The sequence below is a fragment of the Anas acuta genome, chromosome 2 (genome assembly GCF_963932015.1).
Source record: "Anas acuta chromosome 2, bAnaAcu1.1, whole genome shotgun sequence".
NCBI classification, from domain to species: domain Eukaryota; kingdom Metazoa; phylum Chordata; class Aves; order Anseriformes; family Anatidae; genus Anas; species Anas acuta.
The window spans coordinates 75,254,121-75,275,685 of NC_088980.1; the positions used below are offsets into that span (position 1 = coordinate 75,254,121).

At 33.5% G+C, this 21,565-nt stretch overlaps 2 long non-coding RNA genes across 3 annotated transcripts; one reads left to right on the forward strand and one right to left on the reverse strand.

Moving 5' to 3' along the window:
- Positions 1–1,074: 1,074 nt before the first annotated feature.
- Positions 1,075–11,557, reverse strand: LOC137851746 (uncharacterized). Its single transcript, XR_011093422.1, has 3 exons — positions 11,313–11,557; positions 10,541–10,629; positions 1,075–3,307 (listed from the first exon to the last, which is right to left on the reverse strand). It is a non-coding gene; the product is annotated as an uncharacterized lncRNA (long non-coding RNA).
- A 169-nt stretch (positions 11,558–11,726) lies between these two features.
- On the forward strand, positions 11,727–21,069 carry LOC137851747 (uncharacterized). Of its 2 annotated transcripts, XR_011093424.1 has the most exons (5): positions 11,727–11,912; positions 13,720–13,828; positions 14,999–15,076; positions 18,174–18,242; positions 18,750–21,069. It is a non-coding gene; the product is annotated as an uncharacterized lncRNA (long non-coding RNA). The 2 variants fall into 2 exon arrangements; XR_011093423.1 differs by lacking the exons at positions 11,727–11,912; positions 13,720–13,828 and having other exon boundaries at positions 14,956–15,076.
- Positions 21,070–21,565: the final 496 nt, after the last annotated feature.

A 21,565-nucleotide genomic window follows, 5' to 3' on the forward strand; every position in this document is an offset into this window, starting at 1 on the left:
ATTATGGTTCATGTAATACACTACATGGTCAATATCAGGCCTATGCAAAGTAGTATTTCTGCTGTTTCTTTTGGTCTGAAGCCATTTTCAATCCTATCTTGTTCAATGTCAACTTAGGTGAAGTAATTCATATCTTAGCATAGAAGGGAAAAAAAAAAAAAGAGTATGAGCAATGCTGTCAGGTGTTGTATGACTTGGCTTTAACAGACAGAAAGGTGGGAGAGGGAAAACAAACAAACAACCAAACCAAACCAAACCAAACAAACAAAAACCCTTCCTCTCACTACTGTTTATTTATTTATTTATTTTGAGAAACCAGATTGTGAAATTTTATTTTTAAATAGGCAACGTGCAGAAAGTAACAGAAATCTTAAAAAACAAGCAAACAAACAAAAAACAATAAAATTAGCTTTTTTAAAGGTTAATTATTATATTATCCTTTCCTATTTAAATAAATAATAATAACCCAAAATCCCTCTAAAGGAAAAAGCCAAAACAGAAAACCTGAAGAACTCTAACAGTAAGTATTCTTTTATTGTAAAGTACCTGGATTTGGGAGAGATAACAGCAATCTTGAACTCTCTTAAGTTCCAGAAATAAAATACTTCAGGAAATTGCTTTTGAATTGCTATGAGAGGTGATATAAATTAAACAATTTCTTCAGCAATGGCACTTTGAGTATGTGAAATGGCATGTGTAACAGGTACTTGCCTGATGGCATTGTGCTAAATTAACTGGTCCAATTAACAGCATGGGGCACTTTTACGATTAATTGAAAATCATTAGTTTATTTAATGTGTTGGTTTTAAGTAGTTGAAAGTGTATGCTGTAGTAATGTTAGATTTCTGTAAGTGATACTGTTATTAAGTGGTAATAAGCTTTTTTTTTTTTTTTTTGTATGAAGGTAAGATGTGACATGGGGACTGTGCTTTTAATTGTGAAACTCCCTAGAGAGTCTATACAGATCCTATGTTTTGCACAGCTTTTGTAACAGGTTACACAGTCAAACAAATCTCTCTTAAAGCTTTTGCATGGAATGATCAATGAATACCACAGAAGTATAGTCAGGAAAGGTACAAAATTTATATTTACACATGTATGGGAAGAAGCACAAACAAACATGTGACAATACAGTCATTAAGGTTGCAAATATACCAGAAAAGGTATATACATAAATGTGACATTCCTTCATTCAATGCAGTAATCATATACACATAGTACACAGACAGAAAAAAAAAAAAAAAACACTATAATATCAACAGGCACTAGAAATTTCAAGATTTTTTAAAATATGAAGATACAAATATGAAGACAGAGTAATGTAAGTTGGTCTGGTCAGTTTTGGAATGTGCCCCACTATTTAATTGTAGGAGGGATTACACTAAGAGCATCTATTTAATTTCTACATAAATTTGAATTTTATCAAAAAAAAAAACAAAACACCTTTCTTCTTCCTCTAGGCTGGCATTTCTGGCATTTCTGTGTCTGAGCAACAGCAATTTATACAGCTACTCAGCTTAGGAAACCGACTTCTCTCCAACAATCTTGGTACAAGACCAGTCCTCTCAACAGCAGCCCATACTTATATTGGAGTGAACCAAGTAAGGAAGTTCAGAATGAAATGTAATGCAGCCTAACCAGAATGCTAAATGTAATTACATGATAATAATGATCCCTGTAATTTCAAACAGATTAAAAACCGTGAAAGTATGCAACTATTTATGTCTGAGCTGATGGTAGAACATATTTGTTGTGCTTATGCATTAAATAAGTATGACAAGCCAGCTACAGACGTATGCAGACATATAATGCAAGTGTAATAGCTAGAAATATAAGAAGCGTTAGGCAGCAATAACTCAAATTTACAGCATCATGTGCCTTCAAAGTGTAGTTATAAGCACTAGTAGTGTCCATAATGTTTCTGTGAAAATAATGAGCCCTGTTTTAAACACTGTAATTCAACAAGCCTACTCAAAGGTATTCAGTCTGCAAGAGCCAAAACTAGGAGTCAGGGCATCTTGAATATCAGCTCTGTTTTCAGGCCTGTAGAAAAGCCAATTCACAGAAGAAAACCCATGCAGAAATGAACAGGTGTTCAGATGTTCAGAAATGAACATCTGTTCAAACCTTTCTACAGGTTTATAGAATTCAGAAAAAACAAAACCATTAAACACACAGGGTGGTCTTTTGCACTGACAAGTCTTCTCAGTTAGTTGTTTAGTTTTTCTGGCAATGTACAAGGAGTATGGAAGTGGTTTTGCATAAACAAATGTGGACTTTCAGCCTTACTGTTCTTGAAGGTATGATTTACTTGAACCTAGTTATCCCGAAGTCACATTGGCAAAACATCGAGTGGTTGTCTATCAGGAAGGCCTTTATTAAGGGAGAAACATGTACTTTTGAAAAATGCTAGCCTTAAGGCATTTTTTTATTCAACCCCATTCTGTGCTTCTCCTATGCACCAGTGACTGTATTCCAAATACCTAAATATACACCAGCCTACACGGAAGTTAAGTAGCTATACTGTCTTAAATAAAAGGAAAAAAATGACAACAACAACAAAAAGATCTGAATCTTTGCATAATGATATACAATTCAAATTATTTGTCCATATTTTAGTCTTGTCTTCCACTTTTAAATCTGTTTCTTCCTGTTATATTCCTGTGTATTGCTAAAAGCGCTCTCTTCACTGGAAATATTTAAACTATTTACTAAGAAAATATTGTAATAATAACATAATAAATAAATAAATAATGCTTTCCTATTTGTGTTTTCAAACACCTAAGAGAACTGATTTTTTTCTACAGGCGAAAAATATTGAGGAAGCTAAAACAGATGAAAAAAATGTAAACTGTTGGGAAGGGATTTAAGTTAGTGTACATGGTTCCTTTCTTGGTTGAACTATGAAAGAAAGAAGTACTTTTTAATATGACATTTTATGTTCCAAGTTAGCATTGCCATGGATTTCTGAACTCCATGTCACAGAATATGAACTGTAAAATTAAAATAGCTGATAGTTTTTTAATTCATATGATGAACATTTCACACTTTATTATCTTGAAAAATACACCGCAGTGTCTCTGTTTAGCTGAGGGATTGACAAGCACCCTCTAGGTCACTGAATCCAACCCTGATAGTTACCAGCATGAGGAATCTTTTTTTACAAATGGCTTTGCAAAGTGTCTGCTTTACTGGGCACCCAAGGACCACTGCTCTCACTTAAATTTAAGCACCAAAGGTTTCAGGATTACATTGGGACACAGGAGAAATGCAGCACATCTTAAGGCATTCCCTGGATCACAGTTTCCTGAAATATCAAGGAATGAAGTTAAAAGCATACAAAACTTATAGATAACTAATTTGCATACACTCTATACTAGTTGTGGTTTCCTTTCAGCAATTTATTAACCCATAGACAAAGATAAATGAAACATTTAGGGTGGTCAGTAATGGGGAGACAGAATATCGGTGTTTAAACTAAATTAAATTAAATTAAATTAAAGCTGACAAATACAGCGAAAATTTAAAGAGAGCTTGGGCTTCCTAGAATGAGCTTCCTAGAATAAAGATATTGGATCATTTGTCACATGCATACATGAAAATATATTTGACACCTTTTTATGAAATTCTTATGAAATCAATAAACTTATGTTACATAAATATGTGAGCTGGGGGTGTTTCAATAAATCCTTTTAGATTTCCATGCTCAGTTCCTTCAGCAGAAAAAACAGTTCTAGAAGTCAGCAAATACTTATAGTTCCTACCACCCACAGTATGTCACTCTGCTTTCATGGAAGTTCTGTGAACAATTCTGTTGGTTTTCATACATTGAACTTAAAATATCATACTGTTGATTTTTACTATTTGAAAAAGTACATATAGTACCATGGTACCAGAGAAGATCAGTATAAATCTTTCATAATTTTAAACTGGATTTTTAAATTCCTCAATCTAGATTTGAGGGAATCTGTAGTTGTGACCAAATAAAGATTTATTTTTATTCTTATTTATTTATGCATTAGTCTGTGCAAAGAAAGGGGAGTTTTATTTTATTGTTTGTAATTGATGAGAAGCTCCATTGGTATAATTTAATCTTTTTGTCTGGAAAGTAATTTCATCTTTTTTTTTTTTTTCCTTTTTGATTCTTCAAGATAAAATAAAAATATCGTCTAAATTTTAGTCAATGAAAATAACACTTTTCATTGTTTTACAGCATTAAAGAACATTGGTGAAGGATTCAAGTTAGCTCACTTGAGCTGAAAAAATATTTTGAAAGAAATACACAGTGATGATAACCAATATTTACAAACATTGAAATGCTTAACAAAAATCTGTTAATTAAAACCACAAAAAATGCAGCTGAAACCTGAAACACTTTTGCTTTTTTTTTTTTTTTTTTTTTCTTTTCCTGTACAATTGCCACATGGCCAAGAATTCTGTGAACAGTCTAAGACTACAAATGAGCAGCCAAAAGTTACCAGATCTGTACAGGCAATAGTAGCCACTATTTTACAGAACTTCAAGTAATTACAGAGTAGCCTCTTGGCAGCTGGATTTCACTTCACAGAAGTGATGATGCTGTACATCAGACCTGGCATGCAGTGAGGGAAAGTTCACGTGCCTCAGGTGTCCTAGAGATTGTTCATCATTTAGATCACTGGGAGTTGGTTAAATTCACTGCTCAATCACCAAAGACCTTAAAGGAGCTATTAGTTCAAGGAATATTCAAACCCTCTTAAGTCCTTTATGAAAACAAAATCAGTGTGGATTGACAGCTTGGAAGATTTAAAAATTACTATTTATCAAGTACATTTTATAAAGAAATTAGATTTTGGAACAGTCTCCCTCTGCATCCCTCTAAGTAAATGTGATAAACTTTCTTTTATGATGCCCTTGGGAGGAAATACTTCAGTAATGAAAAGTTATGATTTGTATAGTTTATGTCGCCTTAAGGACATGTCCAGTGCTATTAAGATTGCTAGTCCCCTTCTGAAGAGTTTGGATATCGTTATTCTTGATTTATATGTACCACATATTAATGCTGGCTTTGTCTTCTGAGACATTCTTTCATATAGCTGGAGCAACATTATGTACTGCTTCTTCAGGCATTTCCATCAATTAAAAACTTCAGTCAACTCATGTGTGTGAAACAGAGGGAAAAGGTAAGGTAAATGAAGACTGGGCAGCAAATCCCATGTTAGGATGTTAGCACATTTGATGCGTTTATCAGATTTTGTGTTTCTGCATAACCTTTCTCTTTAACATTCACTGAGGAGTTACAGTTTGTGTTTTTGTTCTTTCCTATAATATTCTGCTTTATTGTTCCAGTGGGAAAAATCTTTGACTGAATTGTTTATTATAGTAACAGAGAGCCATTAATGAAACTGAATGTCTGTTGACTAATGAGGAATGTGGATTTACTACCTCTAGTTAAGGGGGGAAGAGATCCACTACTCTAAAATTGTGGTTCCCTCCCCATCCTTGCAATTGCAACCCTTGTTCTATGAATCACTAAGCTAGTAAGAGGTTTTTGTCTGGATGTTAAAAATATTGCCTTCAACACTAATGATCTGTTTCCACACGTAACCTCTTATCTGAACAGAACCTATCAGAATCCACCTTCTGTTTCCAGCTTCCAGATAACCCATCTTCTAGAAACTAACCTTGCCATATTCTGTTCCTGTTTCTGAAAGCACATACATAGATTCTGACAAGTTAGGTGTCATGAGACAGCAGAGTCCCTTCATCACATCTCAAGAAATCAATTAATGTTATACTGCTCTATTTTTACCAGATAATAGATGCACTGGCTGATTTCAGGACTCTTGTTATACCCATATGTGATATTAGCTCTCCTATCTGCTCATATTGCTTTGAAGAAAACCTGTATTGTTTTTTAGCAACTCATCCCTCACATAGCAAAAAAGGAAGCCGTCTCTGTTGCTGCTTTTCATAAGGCTACCACTAGACTATGAACTAGTTAATTTTCTGCAGTACCAAACTCCTTCAGTCCTTAGTTGGAACACTGAGTCATGAAAATACTGTAATTTGTTGATGAAGTTTCATGATTTTTGATAATCTGAATTAAAGCTAGGTAGAAGGTTTTCTTCTACTTAATACTCTTTCCACCTTTATAGCATGTGCAGCCTTTTTTTTTCCCATTACAGGTCCCTATTGTTAGGCTCCAAAATATTTGTTCAGTTAAAAAATATTTTTCCCATCATTAGCTTATGATTCATCTTTTTTTTTTTTTTTTTTTTTTTCTGCAGTGTTGCAAAAACACTGAGAATTTTCACATAATTTTTGACTTAACAATGCCGAAACTCAAAACATTCAAAACATTTACTTTAAGACAGAACAATGTTAAGAGTATAGTGTACAATCTGAGGCTGTACGTTTGAGAGAACCTTTGAGAGTTTTACACAGAGCAAGATCACATCATCATCCAAGGTTGACACAAACAGTTTTATAACTGTTTTGTAAGTATTAGGTTGCATATCAAGAAATTCCTCCTCAGAACAAAGTCCTGCACATACCATAAAAGACATTTTTAAATGTAATTATTCCCTGTGATCTCCTATTTTATAAATCAGGGCAATGCTTGTTTTAAAATGCAAGACTAAACAGTGTAACATATTCTTGGATATAAGATCCAAGCTACTCTGGCATTGAATATGAAACATAAAAATAGAAATAACTCCAAAGAAGGCATTCAGTGATCTCTCGTGATCTGTCTCTCATATTCATACTTAGATTTTCTCTCTCTTTTAAATGTCTTTTTTTTTTTTTTTTTGGTCTTCAGTAGGAAAGGAATATTTCAGAGGAATTTAACCTGTGGATCTTATAAAACTATATGTTGTTCTAAAAATGCTAAAATTATAGATATAACCTAGATAGATAGATAGATATAAATAGATATAAAATATCAAAGATAATTAGATCCTCTGCTATAACAGCAAATGCTCTGCTGTTAATATTAGTCATCTTTTTAGGGGAAAAATCAAACACCTCTCAGTTATTAGCATTAGTTTCTCCTGCAATACAAGTCTTTAGTTTGTGTCATTGGTTATCACTGTAGCTTTACAGTAAAATCAGTAAAGCTTCTGCAACACAGAATTTTTGCACGTAATTAGCAGACAGAATTTAGAACTAAGATATTACGTGGGTCTGGTTAAACTTACATATTTCTGTACTCATGTGACACCAAATTTTATTGTCTACAAATGACTATGGACTTATTGTAGCACCCTCAGATGAAGAAAAAAAAAAAAAGAAAACCTCAACTCTCAAGAATGTGAAGGAGCTTAAACAGCCTCATTCCTTCCACCAGCACAATTATTATTCCTGGAAGTGTGAGATAAATTTCTAGATAAACAGATTCCAAATTAAGTACTGTAAGCCCAATGGAAAGTCATTATCATCTGATAATTTTGATAGAATTTGGCTCTTATTCAACTGTTAACCCATTATTTTGTTCATAACTAGAATATATTAAAGAATTATTTCTTCATATAACCACAACATAACAAGTATATTTTTTCTTTGTCTTTCTGATAAATCATCATTTCAATGTCTTTAGTTTTATTTCATCTTACTGTGTTCTCTTTATTTCCATGTCTTCTTTTTATTCGGAGAAATAACTTATATGATCTAAGGTGCAGGATTTAAGGAGCGGTTTCCTGTTATATTTACTAGGTTTGAGCAAATATTCCTAGTGAATAATTCATTTGATACACTTAACCACTAATAACGGTGTGCCCATGATATCTGGTTTTATCCAAATACATACTAGTTTGGATCATAATAATGAAAAGAATCAAATAGAAGAACTCCACGGGATTTTCTTCAGAAACCTTACCAATGAAATTCTAATATGATAAGAGATTCTGTAGGATAATTTTAGAACAATCATACCATTAATCTCTGCAAATCATATGACATCACTTTGCTTCTTGTTACTTTGTTATCTTTGTATGGAGCAAGAGGAAATGTTCCAATCTGAGACAAGAAAATGACTTGGTAAAGACTTCTTTAACACTGCATTGCTAATGTGTTGTGCTTATTCACAGGGTACACTGTGTAGGAGTAGGAGAAATGGTCCTGTGTATATCCAGGAAAAAATATCTAAGTTCCTTACATGTGTCATTTCTTTAAGATCGATGGGAACTCTGTGGGCAAAGAGACTACATGAGTGGACCCTTAAAGCAGGCTGAGAAGGAGGCTGTGTAGTCATTTGAAATTCAAGCACAGCTTCATCTTGGCCATTAGTCAAGATCAGGCATCTTGGGAGGCTTCCAGTTTCACAAAGTAACCTCTGTGAAAGTCCTTTAAAGCTATTCTGTCTTAGAAGAGATCCAAACAAGTGATGCTTTTATCCATAAATCATCAGAGAATGTGAAGAATGGCAAGCCTAACTTTGTGTTTAACAATAGCCTCTGATCTGAAAAATTATGTTGGGGTGAATTCAGCAAAATGTCTGTTCTGTCTCAGGATGTGGCCCTTTGAAATATCTATTTCAGCATCTGGACAAAAAAAGGATTATTAAAAAAAAAAAAAAACACACACACAAAAACATAAATATTGATCTATTATAAATAATGAAAAATAACTTTCGTTTGTGTCTCAGTATTATCTTTAAATTGTTGAAAAATTCTAATATGCTTTAAATTGTGAACAATTTCCAGTCCAAATGTAAGTTAAGACAGTAGTATGCAATGTTTGTTAGTTTTGTGAAAGACTGGTTAATCCTATGCATTAGTGCTGGATGTAAGTAAATGGGATGAAAGGAATTGCTCCTATGTCTCGTACCTGTCTAATTTACTTAGAGGTCTTCTCTTCAGACAGAGGGAAGGCCTTTCTAGGAACTGCTCTATTTTTTCTTCTGCTTTTGTGGATACTACAGAGAAATGAACAAAGCTTTGACATTTCTCCTTCTCCTCATTGTGGTCATGCCAGTCTGCTGAGGTTTTTCACAGTGTTACAGAGAAGGACCTGCTGAAATGTACTTTTTCTCCCAGAGTACAGCAGAATTGCCTTTGTCTTGCGTGTGGGCTTCACTGTGAACTGATATCTAACTGTGAATCCTAATTACCATCTCTTCATTAAAAATAGTAAATCAGAATTTTATTTGTGGTATTACCTAAGATGGTAGCACAGAAGAAATGCTGTTGGGTATATAAGCAGAGCTTGAAAATTCAAAGATCTGTCTGAAGAGTGCACATATCATGTGATATGCAGTTCTTCCTGCCATGTGGCTCAGCACACCTATTTTCTATCCATCAAAAGGTTATGTCATTAAAATATAAGGCTGGAGGGACCAGCCTTATATCTGCAAGAATAACCTACATAGCCTAAAACTAGCTTTCTATCCCTGCATGGTGAACTCCTGCTTGACAGTTAGGAAGGAGTGACCCCCAGGTTGTGTGAATTATATTCACACCAGGTTGTGGTGCGTTATATTACAGGGTGGTAGTGATTGGTGTAAACCAGAAATACCTACCCTGAAGCTGCTCTCTACTCTTTCCTAGGGGCAATGTCCTGAGAATTTTCAAGCATTAAAAGCTCAAAAAACACGTGAGAATTTAGTTCATAAAGGAATAGGCACCTGAACACCTGAATACCCTTCTAATCCAGAAAGTCCATTGAATCGTGTATGAAGTAGTCCTGCTGAGAACCCAGTTTGCATTTAGTGACTTCTATTAAAAATTTTATTTATTTATTTATTTCACACTGGGTGGCTGAGGAAACTATAGGCATTTCTCAGTTGTATAAGTTTGAGATATAATATTTTTTCCAGAATCAAGTATATTTGGAAAAAAACAACTTTTAAGAATTTTAATATAGGAAACAAAAAGACTGAAGTACAGCCTCACATTTAAACATATGTCCTAATGAATCTTTTGGAAAGATTTAAAGAACACAAAACTGCCCATTCCCTGCTCTGAAAAATCATTTCCTGGACTTTACTACAGAGAAATTATTTATAACATTGCTCTTGCCTTTTTCTCAGTGACATCTGTGGAAGCAAGGGTTAGATAAATTGATGTATAAATAGAACCTGTATCTTCTACTGGAATCATATACTAGGAAACAACAGATTATAAGATGTGTGACAGACATCGAGATATAAGGAACCTGCTTATCTACTGTTTTACAAATGGACTGAGAGTCAGTATCGATCTGAAGAAAATTTAGCAGCAGAATTAAAGTCCAAAGCAGAGATGGTCATGCCTATGTCCTGACTTATTTGCTATTTAAAGGGAGCTTCTGAGTGGTCCCATGACCTCCTAAAATTGTCAAATGTAATTTTAGCCCCACTTCAAGAAAATCACACAGAAGAGGATTTTAGTGCTTAACACTTCTGTACAGCAGAGAAAGAACTCAAGAACAACAGAGAGAGATGGGGAAAGATTCATTTATGTGTGCTGCCTAATTTGCTGTAGCTATTTCCTTCCTCTTGTAATTCTGTCAGTGTGACATCTGTATCTACCCTGTAAGACTGGGCCCATGTTCACATAAAAAAAAATAAATACCAGTTTACCAAAATATTATTCCATTTCATAGTCTTCTCAGAAAACTTCCTTGCAGCCCTGCACGGGTCACAGTTCCCTCTCTTGTCCTGGGCGAGACCTGCAAATGCAATATGAATTTTAATGAACCTTACGTTTGTTTTGTGCACCCATGCAAGGGTCTCTTTTCAAGTTGTTTCCAAACATATTCAAATTGTGCAAGTGGCAAACAGCTGTAAATACAATGGGATACAATTTCATCCCATTCACTTCTAGTCCTCCATCAAGGCAGGTGAAAAATCCCGAAGTGTCCATACAGCTAGGCCATGCAGGTGTGCCCAGCAACATACTAAATTTCCACGCATATATGGACTTAACAGTTCTGTTAAAGTTATTTTCTTGCTTGTATACTTACAGGTCACTCCCAAATTTGTGTGATTTTCAAGTTCACCCAGCAATGATAAATACACAAAATTGCACTCCAGTTTTAACATCCATTGAAATCAACAATGTGATAAGTCATACAATATCAAAATACATTTGAATAAAGTTTGGATTAAAAGAATAGAGGGGATCTTATTGCCTATGCTTATATTCTGTGGGGAAACTATACTGATGTCATTGCTGATAGATGAATGGCTAACACTTTTTAAAAGTATTTTTGATGAGAAAGCCTCCAGTTTTCCCTAACAATCTGTTCCAATGCCTTGTCTCTAACCTGAATCCTTCTTGTTGAAACTTTAAGATTATTATTCCATCTCCATATCTGCAATGGAGAACAGATTATTTCTGATGAATACTTACAGGAATAGGACAGATGGTATCTTTGTGTCTTCTTATTTTGCATGTTATGTGCCTTGCAGGAGAAGGATTAACTCAGATACATATCTGGCAACTGAAGAGACCTACTTCCCAGGGAGCAGCTGAGTCTGGCATGCTCATGGAAACTGTATGCAAGTAGAAGGGAGTGAGAAAGTCACTTGAAGTCTGTAGGAGTCTGAGAGTGGAGAACCTGAGCTGCTGAGAACAGGGAGCAGACAGGAAAGTTTCAGAGATGTTGGAGAGGGAGCACAGGTGGTTAGGCATGATTTGTTGTGATTTACTCACTGGCTGGGCTGGAAGCAAGGATGCAGCAGGCTGTGAGAGACAGCACTGCATATAAATCCTATAAATTTTCATTCTGTCTGTATTTTAAAAGCCAGGAATAAGAGCTAATAGCTGATTAATCCCTGCTTTTTGTTTTGTTTTGTTTTGTTTTGTTTTGTTTTGTTTGTTTGTTTTCCTTTAAGAACTGTGCATTCTTAATGTGTTCTATTCATCAGTACAGGTGGTTATACCTGTATTTTGTACTTCGACTATCTAATCTGCTCTTATTTCTGTATTCCTGTTCATTCTAGGATCCAGGTATATAATGATAACCCAGAAATGAATCAGAGTCAAGGTAGGCACCCTTTTATCGGTGGACCAGCTCTTCTCCAGTAAAATTATCCAGTCAGGTTTGAATATTAGAGTAGTTCTCTCTTTACTCTTTTTCTGTGGTTTCCTTATGTGGATGTCATATGAGATAGCATCTAAAGTCATCATGATGTCTTAAGTTTTCTGTTCTTTTCTGAATTTGAGGCTAATAAATATCACTGACTGTTCAGTGCCAGTGACATCTGGGCCACCCAGGTACTTTGGAAGCTCATGCACTCCACCTCTAGGCTCTTGGACATTTTCAACTACCAATGGTGTTATTGTTTAGATGTTGGCCTGCCTGTTTCAAAATCTATTTCCAATATACTCCTTTCAGGAAACAGTTTTCCTGGCTAAATTTAATTTCCCTTTTGAAATATTTGGTTATTCCTATTATGTTATCATGTATTCTCCTCCTAGTTATTGTCATTTCACTTGTGTGAATTTCTTAGTTCATTATCCATCCACCAACACAAAGTCAATTTTTATTAATGTCAGGCAATACAATCTTCCTTTACCTCTGACCATCCTACATGGCATGGACAAATTTTTGTTTCTTCATTGTGTGATATATATTCTTTGACTGATGTAAGTCAGACTAAGTGTATCCTAGTTTGATTCTTGTCTATACTCAGATGCTTGATTTGGTTTCTCACTTTGTCACACAGATGTGAGGATTCTACTGGATATGTAACGTAGCTCTTAAGTAATACATGTACCTCACATTTAGCTTCCTGTTGCATAGCAGCTAAATCATATATGCATGTATTCCTGTTTTTCAAGCTTTTATGAGTAATATAACACTGTAAACTCCAGAATTGGCCTGTGTAGCACTGCTTTCTCCTTGCTTTGTAGCTTACATGTGACATCTATTAATACTTGCCTATTCAAAAGCCTATTTCCTGGTCAGAAAATGAAAGCAATGCTTTGATAGAATTTGTTCCTGACAAATGTACATTGACTCTCATTTTTCTTGTTCACCCTTTTTACAAGTAGTTTGCTCTAAACATATATATATATTTATATATATATAGAGAGAGGAATAAAATCAAACTTCTCCAGATCCTCTTTTTCTGCTATATACAGTTTCTTTCAAACTGTTTAATACAGTAGCTATTTTTCCAAGAGTTCTCAAAGATAATCACTAAGAGTTCTTTGATTGCATCAACCAGTATCGTAGGATGAAGTTCATCAGATCACATAGATTTAACTCATCTAAGTACTCTGCAACTTATGTCTTTCCTATTCCATGATGAGATCTTCCCTTTTTGTTGCTGGTATTAATTATGCTAGGCACTTCTCCGTAATGGATGTTTTTACTGCAGACTCATGCAAAAAATGTCATTAAAAGCTGCAGCCTTCTTTGTGTTATCTGTGCACAACTTTTCTTCTTGATTAAGAGCAGAACAATTCTTTCTTTGGTCTTCCTCTTTATTTAGAAAGTGATTTCTTGTCATTCTAATGCCTTTTGCTAATTGCATCTCATTTGTGTCTTGACCTTTTAGTTTTTTTTTTTTTTTTTTATTATTATTATTATTATTTTTCTTCCATGCATAGGCTTCATTTTTTGTAATCAGTAATCTGTCTTAATTTTCAGTTTCTGAATATTTCCTTCTTTTATTTAAGGCCAATGGAGAACTCATAGTTTAGCCAAGCTGATTTCTTACTAACTTTTCTATATTTTTTTTCCTACTTTCTGCTCAATATTATTTCTTTGAGGAATTGACAGCTTTTCACAAATTTCCTTTTTCCTTAGTCTCGCCTAATAAAAGAACTACTTAGTACTGAATTTCCAAGCTTATTCAAGTTCACTTTTATGAGTACATCAATCTCTGCAGTCTGAGGCAACTCAGGAGGAGTAATGGGTAAGTATATGTTACCTAATAGTATTTACATTATGATGTCTTTCTTTACAATGAAAATATTAGAAATAAAGTTTGTTAAATGTCCTGTATCAGTGAAAACTTGACAGTTTTGCAATCCTTTTCTTTTTTATTTAAGTAACTTTTACTGCCACGGTTTGATTTGAGTTCTATGAAACACAGAAACTATTAAATAAACTTTTATTTATTTATTTATTTATTTATTTTTAATGGAGAATGTCACCAACTAGGCCAATTCATACTTTTTTTTTTTTTTTTTTTTTTTTTCCTCCAAGCTCTTTTTTAGAAGGCATGTGAACAAATAGTCTGGCCCCAGACCACATGTTCTGATATCAGTTGTGAGAATAGAAGTATGTTATTACCAAAAAATTCTTGCCTTTGGTTCTTTTTAGAATTTATTTTTGAATTACATGTGCTCTACAAAATTCTAGGTACATTTGCAGGCATGGATATCTGAGACAATAATTGCCCAGTTGACTATTTGTGAACAGTATAGCTATAAATCTGATTATATATGTAATAGAAATACATTGCACATAAATGTCTACATTTGTGATAGTAATTTCTTGAGTCTGCGACATGTGTTTATATATATCCAACCTTGCTTTTCAAAGGGCTATTCTCAGTTGAGAAAAGAATTTAAGCTTATTCTTGCCCCGGTGGCAAGATAATAATTTATTTTCCCTTGATGTTTGGATATCTTCTATGATATGAGATCCCCCAAACAAAACAAAACAAAACAAAACAAAACAAAACAAAACAAAATTTGCTGGAAGTTATATAACAAAGATCAGAAAACATCTTCATTTCATGTTATATATTCACTTTACTGTGATGGATGCAGCAGTGAATCTGTTGAGAACTTTTCACTATAGATACTAACCAAAAGAAGGCATGCAATCTATTACCTATATTAAAAAGTTCAAGATGAATTAAAATGAAAACTACCATACTTAACATTTTAACCAAATAAGTCAGAACTATCTTTGGTTCCAGGCAAGGGTTCTTACTGCCTTTTTGAATTGCAAGAGTTTGGCCAGTTGCTTCTGGGATCTTTGTCCATCCCCTATAAAAGCTGGCTGTGGCTGTTCCCACATATATGTCCCCACCATACTCTCTACTTGTGTTTGACTCTCAATGGTCCTATTTCAGAGGTTGCTCCTGTAGATCCTTTGGATCCTTCTCTCCCACACTCAGCTCTTTACCAGGAAAGCAGTCTCTCTTCTAAAGGTCTGTATAACCCATTCACTTTTCTAACAAGATACGATAGGCAAACTGAGATAAACCAGTCTAACAATCTGTCATATTGCTCAAACTCTTTCTATCTCATTAGAAAATATAAAGTCCTTATCGGTACCATATTTCCTGATTTCTGCTTTATTATAAAGTTGAAATGTCTACATGACATTTCTTGTGAGAGAAGAAAAAATCTAGAATGCAAATATTTTTTTTAGTGGATTCCTTGTATCACAATGCATACAAAGAGATCAGGGCCACTTGGAAAATCCTAGAAACAAGTCAAGTTATTGTATTTGTTTTGTATGCTTATCATCTGTACCTGGAAACAGGCAACTGGGAGAGAACAAGGACAGAGAGGTGTTCAGTAGCACAGGAGCTGCATTTGTGTTTTAAGTTCTGAGTCAATCAAGGAAAAATGTGGAAGGAAAAGAAACATGTAAGTATGGAGAATGGATAGTATAGCATACGTAGTATACACATCGTATAGGACTACGTAACTAGTAGTTTATGCATAAAGCACATAGTGCAGCTATCCATAACTCTTGAGAAAACAAGGTATACTTAGCTACTGTTTAGCTTATTAAGTGCTTTAAGTGGTTTAAGTTATTTGTTGTTGTCGTTAGTGAAGACATGTGCAAAAAGGGATTACAGGGTGCTAGAACACTTAAATACCGTCATTTCATCAAGTCATAGAAACTCCAGGTGAAATATAAATGAAGGTACAATGTAACCTTTCTCTGGAGCCCAAGGAAAGCATCCCTGTGAGGTATGGGCAGCTATCACCACTGTGTCACTCAGAAAATAGCACAAACAAAAACAGAAGCATTTTGTATGTGAGATTTATAAAATGTTGGCAGAGTCTCTAATTGATACCTTCATCAAGGAAAACAAATGAAAGGACAGTGTGATGCTCACAGTGGGCCCTTCAGTTGGGGAAGAAAAGACATTGTTCCAGCAGGACCGGCTATTTTAGATAGCATTGAACATGGGAAAATGAAGATGAATTGTCAGGGAATTAGACTTAATATTTCCTAAGGCTCTTTTCATATGAGGATCCTCACCATCTATAGCTTTGATCCACCAATCTGTTCCCTTTGTATGAAATTACTTGCTAATGCAGGTGTAGTCTTAAAGAGGCAACAATATCTAAGTGGGAGTGAAGAGGCTGAAAGGGTACAGGTGCTGTAGACTGGGAGAACTAGCATTGTCAGCTGCTATGATTGCACTCAGAAAAATTCATTTATCCATTCTTAATTACATCTAAAATTAGTTTGGTATTTCTGACATACATTTTGCTGTTCTGAAAGTGCAAGTACCTGCATAATATATTCACATTCTCAGTGCTGCAGCAGCTGACTGAAGGAAGCTCTTCCTCATCTGTGTGGCCTCAGGGATTATCTAAAGCAGCACATCTGAATCACTTTACATTTTGTGTCAGTCAGAATCAATTAACACCTCTTCTACCTCATCACAGAGCACAACTCCACATGACGTGTTGCAATTCTCGTTTTTCAGTTGTGTATGGATAATAAATTAAGAACTGATTGGCTAAAGTAATACAGTGCTCTGCTTTGAAACATAAAAGGAATACTGAATATGTTCATATTAATTAGGGGAATATTTTAAGATAATCTTATAAACAAGCAGGCTCTTATTTGAAGCCTTTTTACTTCAGTAGGTTTGATTATTTTATGCTTAATTAACATGAGATAAGTGACAGTTGAAACCTAAAACTGCTTATGTATAGCAACACTAGAATAAAGAAATAACATTTCTAAATTGAAATTTAAAACTGATATTAGCGCTGAAAAAAGATTATTTCAAATAGCTGAGAACTGCATGTATCACTGTCAAAAGGGAAATGAATGCTATAGTATATTCCCATGGATTCATTGACAATTTATAAACATAGTTTCAAACTGGAAATAAAAAAATCTTTCATATTACTTGTCACTGAAAACTGTTCCTTACCAATGTTCTACTGGCTAATTGAGGAATGGTTCAAAAGAGCAGATAGGATGAATTATCTTTATATAAATATTTTAATATATCTTAATGCTTAGAATTTCATAGGTCTGTGGAAAATAAACAAAACCATAGGAAAAATAAACAAAATACTCTTCTAATTTAATTGCAGTGAGACACTCCGATACAGCGAACACTGAGTCTTTCAGTTTTGATATCCTCTTGTGATCAATAAACAATTATAATCTTTTCTTTCTTTCACTGCTCTATAGGAGTAAAGTGTAACAAAATGTAACATAACAATGAGTGGTATTGTTCTGTATTTTTTACACTATTTAGCTATTATGATTTTTATCTTTTTTTTTTTTTTTTTTTTTTTTTTTTTGTGGATGATTTTATTATATGTTCTTGGATAAAGACTTTTTCTCCCTAAAAGTGTAAACTTATTTCATTTCTCTAGCTGAGTTTGGAATTCTAGGAGTGTTATATGGTACAAAATATGTATATGTGATATAGTGAAAACAGCTTTGCACTAAGTAATGCAAAATCAAAACTTATTTATTTTTTAAATAAAAATAGCTAGAATATGCTAAATAACTTTATCTAATAGCTGTATTATAAAGCCTGTTACACTCTACAAACACTTTATGATCACTCTGAGCTTGTTTTTCAAATAGGTTTTATCTTGTTCCTCACAAATAATTCATCAAAAGAGGAAAACTGAGTCAAAAAATGTAATGTCAGGCTGCAAACACAGGCTTTGTTCTTAGGATGGTAATTCATTCTTCCCTCCCCTACCAACAGTAGTCTTCCAGAAGTACGTAAGTACGATTCAGCTAAGAATCTCATGTATTGCGGCTGCACCTAATTATTCTTCTTTGCTATTTTGAGTTTTGTTTTGTTGTTGTCTTAATTGTCTTGGGGGGGAGGAGGGGAGTGTAGTTGTGTTTCAATTCAAGCCTCTTTTTAGGGTTGAAGAACAATAAAAATTTATTTTACTGATGTTAAAACAACACTATGTTTGAAGAATAATCAAGTTGCATCCTCTGTTTTTTTTATTTATTTATGTATTTATTTATTTATAGCACAATGACATATTGTTTTTTTCTCATTGCTGACACAGTCAGTACATAGCAACAATGACTGCACTTTGGGTCAGGATAACATAATTTGTCACCTTCTCATAATCAAGGTACATATAAAGATTTTGTTCAGTCAATACCTTTGATAGGTCTTTTGGGTCTACCACCCTTGCTTAATGGGACAAACCTAGCTTTACTCTTGGAAGTAAAGCAAAGATTATTAAATGGGAAAAAGCTGAGAAAATAAGTTTTTAGATGCTATTTAAGATTTTGCACTCAAAAAAAAATATTTCTGTTCAAAAATAAATATTGACATTAGAAATATTTTTGTAGGGACTTGAAGTGATCTTAGGACCCACTTTTCTAGCAGCTGGATTCATGGACTAAAAGCTGTGATAAACTCTTTTTCCTCTTGCTGAGTATTAGTGTATTTTAAATCCCGTTATCTTCACACATATATCACACAAACAAAAATACAATCCAGACGCCATAACCTCACAAAAAAAGTGGGGGGATGGGGACTGAAGCAGCTGCATATGATATCCAGTGTTTTATTTCATGCTTTTTCTTGGTGTCTTTCATGCCTTTTCTTCATGTTCATGTTTCTGATGAAATAGACACTTTCCATGAAGTCAGCTTGCCATGAATGAGGCTGGAGAGGGTGTGAAGAGAAACAACTGCAAAAAAATCCTGGATTTTCAGCAAAAACAGTTGATAAAACTTTGGAAATACCCCAACTTTTTTCTAGGAAAGCAATTACTTGGCATGGAAATAAAAGAGAATCAGTCTGAAATGCTGCTATAACAAAATAAGGTCTTGTAGAAGAATTGACATTTAATGTGATGAGTTATAAACAATTAAGGACGAGATCAGAGAATTCTATTTTCCCTAATGAGATTTGTCAGTATTGAAAAAAAAGCTCACAGAAGTGTGTTTATTTTTAAATGTTTTATCTTTGTCTCTCTAGTTTTTTTTTTTTTTTTTTTTTTTTTTTTTTTTTTTTCTGGTGAATAATGTTTGCATTAATTTTCAGTCTTTTGTCACCAGAGCATGCTTACATTATCATAAGTATCATTTAAGAATGTAAAAGAAAGGGTTTTGTTCTTTCTGAGTTTGAGGGTTCGCTGATCTAGATACCTAGTTCAGATGGTCTGCAATTACCTTGGAAAATATTCTTCGATTGATACCTCTTTTCCATGTCACTGACATAGCTTTTAAACTGTGTCTGGCATTAAAATCATAGCGTAAAGAATAGGACTAACACTTTTTCTAAGAAGTAAGATAATTTACTTTATGCGTTCTTAGTATTTCGTGAACTAATAAGCTATCACAAATTATTTGGTTTATTTTGGTATGAATTGTATATTTAGAACTAGCAGATAACTCTGAATGTTTAGGAAGGAACTTACCTTTTCACATTTTTGACAGGACTTATTTTAGACACTGGCAACTTCAGGGTTTCATTGAAAATAAGATATTTGAGGTATTTACAATAGAGGAATAATGGGTAACATTCCATTTGATTTGAAATAAAAATGATGCCTGATTATTTGTATCTCCCAGAAATTTCAAAAAAATGAAGGAAAACTCAGGGCCAAAAAAATACTGAAGTTGTCAGTAATAAAAAATGATTTAATGCAGTAAAGAATGCAATAAATTATGGAAAATAAAAAGGGTGAATATAAACTTTTAATCCTAAAATTATTTCATTTTTAGCTATGTATTTTGTGTATTTTTTTTCTATATACTATTATGAAGCTCTAAAGAAAAAAATTGATTGTATAGTATGAAGAAATAAGAAGGGGGTATTGATGAAATTTGCTTCCTTAACATACCAAGTATCAACCATTAGTATAATATTATGATAACTAGTTATATTAGCTTGAGGGCCCCATAATATCTGAAGTACAAAGTAGAAGGAAGATATGAAGAATAATGCAAAACTGAAACGAAAAAGGTGTCAGTGCTCTCATTCACCTATGAATTCTGAGTGATTCAACAATGACGCTGACCTTACAGAAAACTTTTAACTAAAAAAAATAAGAAGGTGAGAACAAGTACTATAGAAAACCATATATATTTACAATCTCAATTAGCACAAGTTTTTATAATATTGTGTTCTAGATACATTATATAAATTAATACTTTCTTTCCCAATATCAAGAACTTCCATATAACTTTTCTTATAGCAGAAATATGATCATTATATAGTTGTTTGTCATGACATATTGTGAATTTTCTACCTATGAAATCTTCATAGCAAATTTACAGGGAGAAGGAAATCCATTTTAAAATGTAAATATCCACATGAAGAGAAATATATTTTTGAATCTGAGTTGTTGCATTTAAAAATATTGAAGTTCCAGACTTCAAGTTTTACAGCTACTATAGACATTTGGGTCTCTGTTTTCTCACTCATGTCCAAACAAACTTACAAATACCATTTAATGCTGATTGCTGTATTCCCCCAAATAAAGAACCTGATAACTGTCATCTATTATATACCACAACATATAAAATACACGTGTCCCATGAGGAAAAACTATTTTCCAGGTGTATTTATAATATTCCTGTAGTACTACTGTTTTTATACATCTTCTCAAGTAAACTTTATTGACAATATAATAAAACCACTCTATCTGTGATCCCTCTTGCTTAGACTGACATTCTCATCCATTACCAGTAACTTACAGGTATAGTGAGTTAAAACATATTGCTACAGGAAAAGGTCAGCAGTGCTATCTGACATAACATTGTCTTTGTTTTTCTGAGATTTTTTTTCACCCTATGCAACTGTGTTTCAGGTTTCTGAGCATGATGTACATACACATTGTAGATTCAGTCTTACTGTCAGTTGCTCGGGTATAATTGACAGCTGAAAAGTACTATAAACAGAATAAGTGCTTCATTTTTTAAGTTATGTTTTTAAGATGCAGATATTTAAGTGGGTGCTGTGATAACTCGGATAGATGAGTTTAACTTTTTTTCTTTTCTTCATAAATTCTATTATTATTCTATTCTAAATTCTATAATAATTCTATTATTCTTCATAATTTCTATTTTCCTAAATGTAGGTGTTATAATTTATTATTTGAGCAACAAGTTCAGGGCTGTCAGTTTCATGGCATAACACTCAGTCAATATAGTTTCTCTCTATCATGGTGGCTATGAAGGCTTCATCAGCTGTTTCTTTCAAATGCTTATAACTTTAACATTTTATGCATTTCATGCTAGGTCCTAGATAAAGTTGTTCAGAAATCTAATAAGTTAGCAAACTTTTTTTTCTTAGATTTTCATTAGTATACATATTTTAAAGCCTTTTCCCCCTTTAAATTCATACAGACTTTCACATAAAATATATCATAAAAGATAATAAACTTGAAATAGTTTTAGCCTCTGATAGACAAGGCATCTCCTACATATAGAAATATTA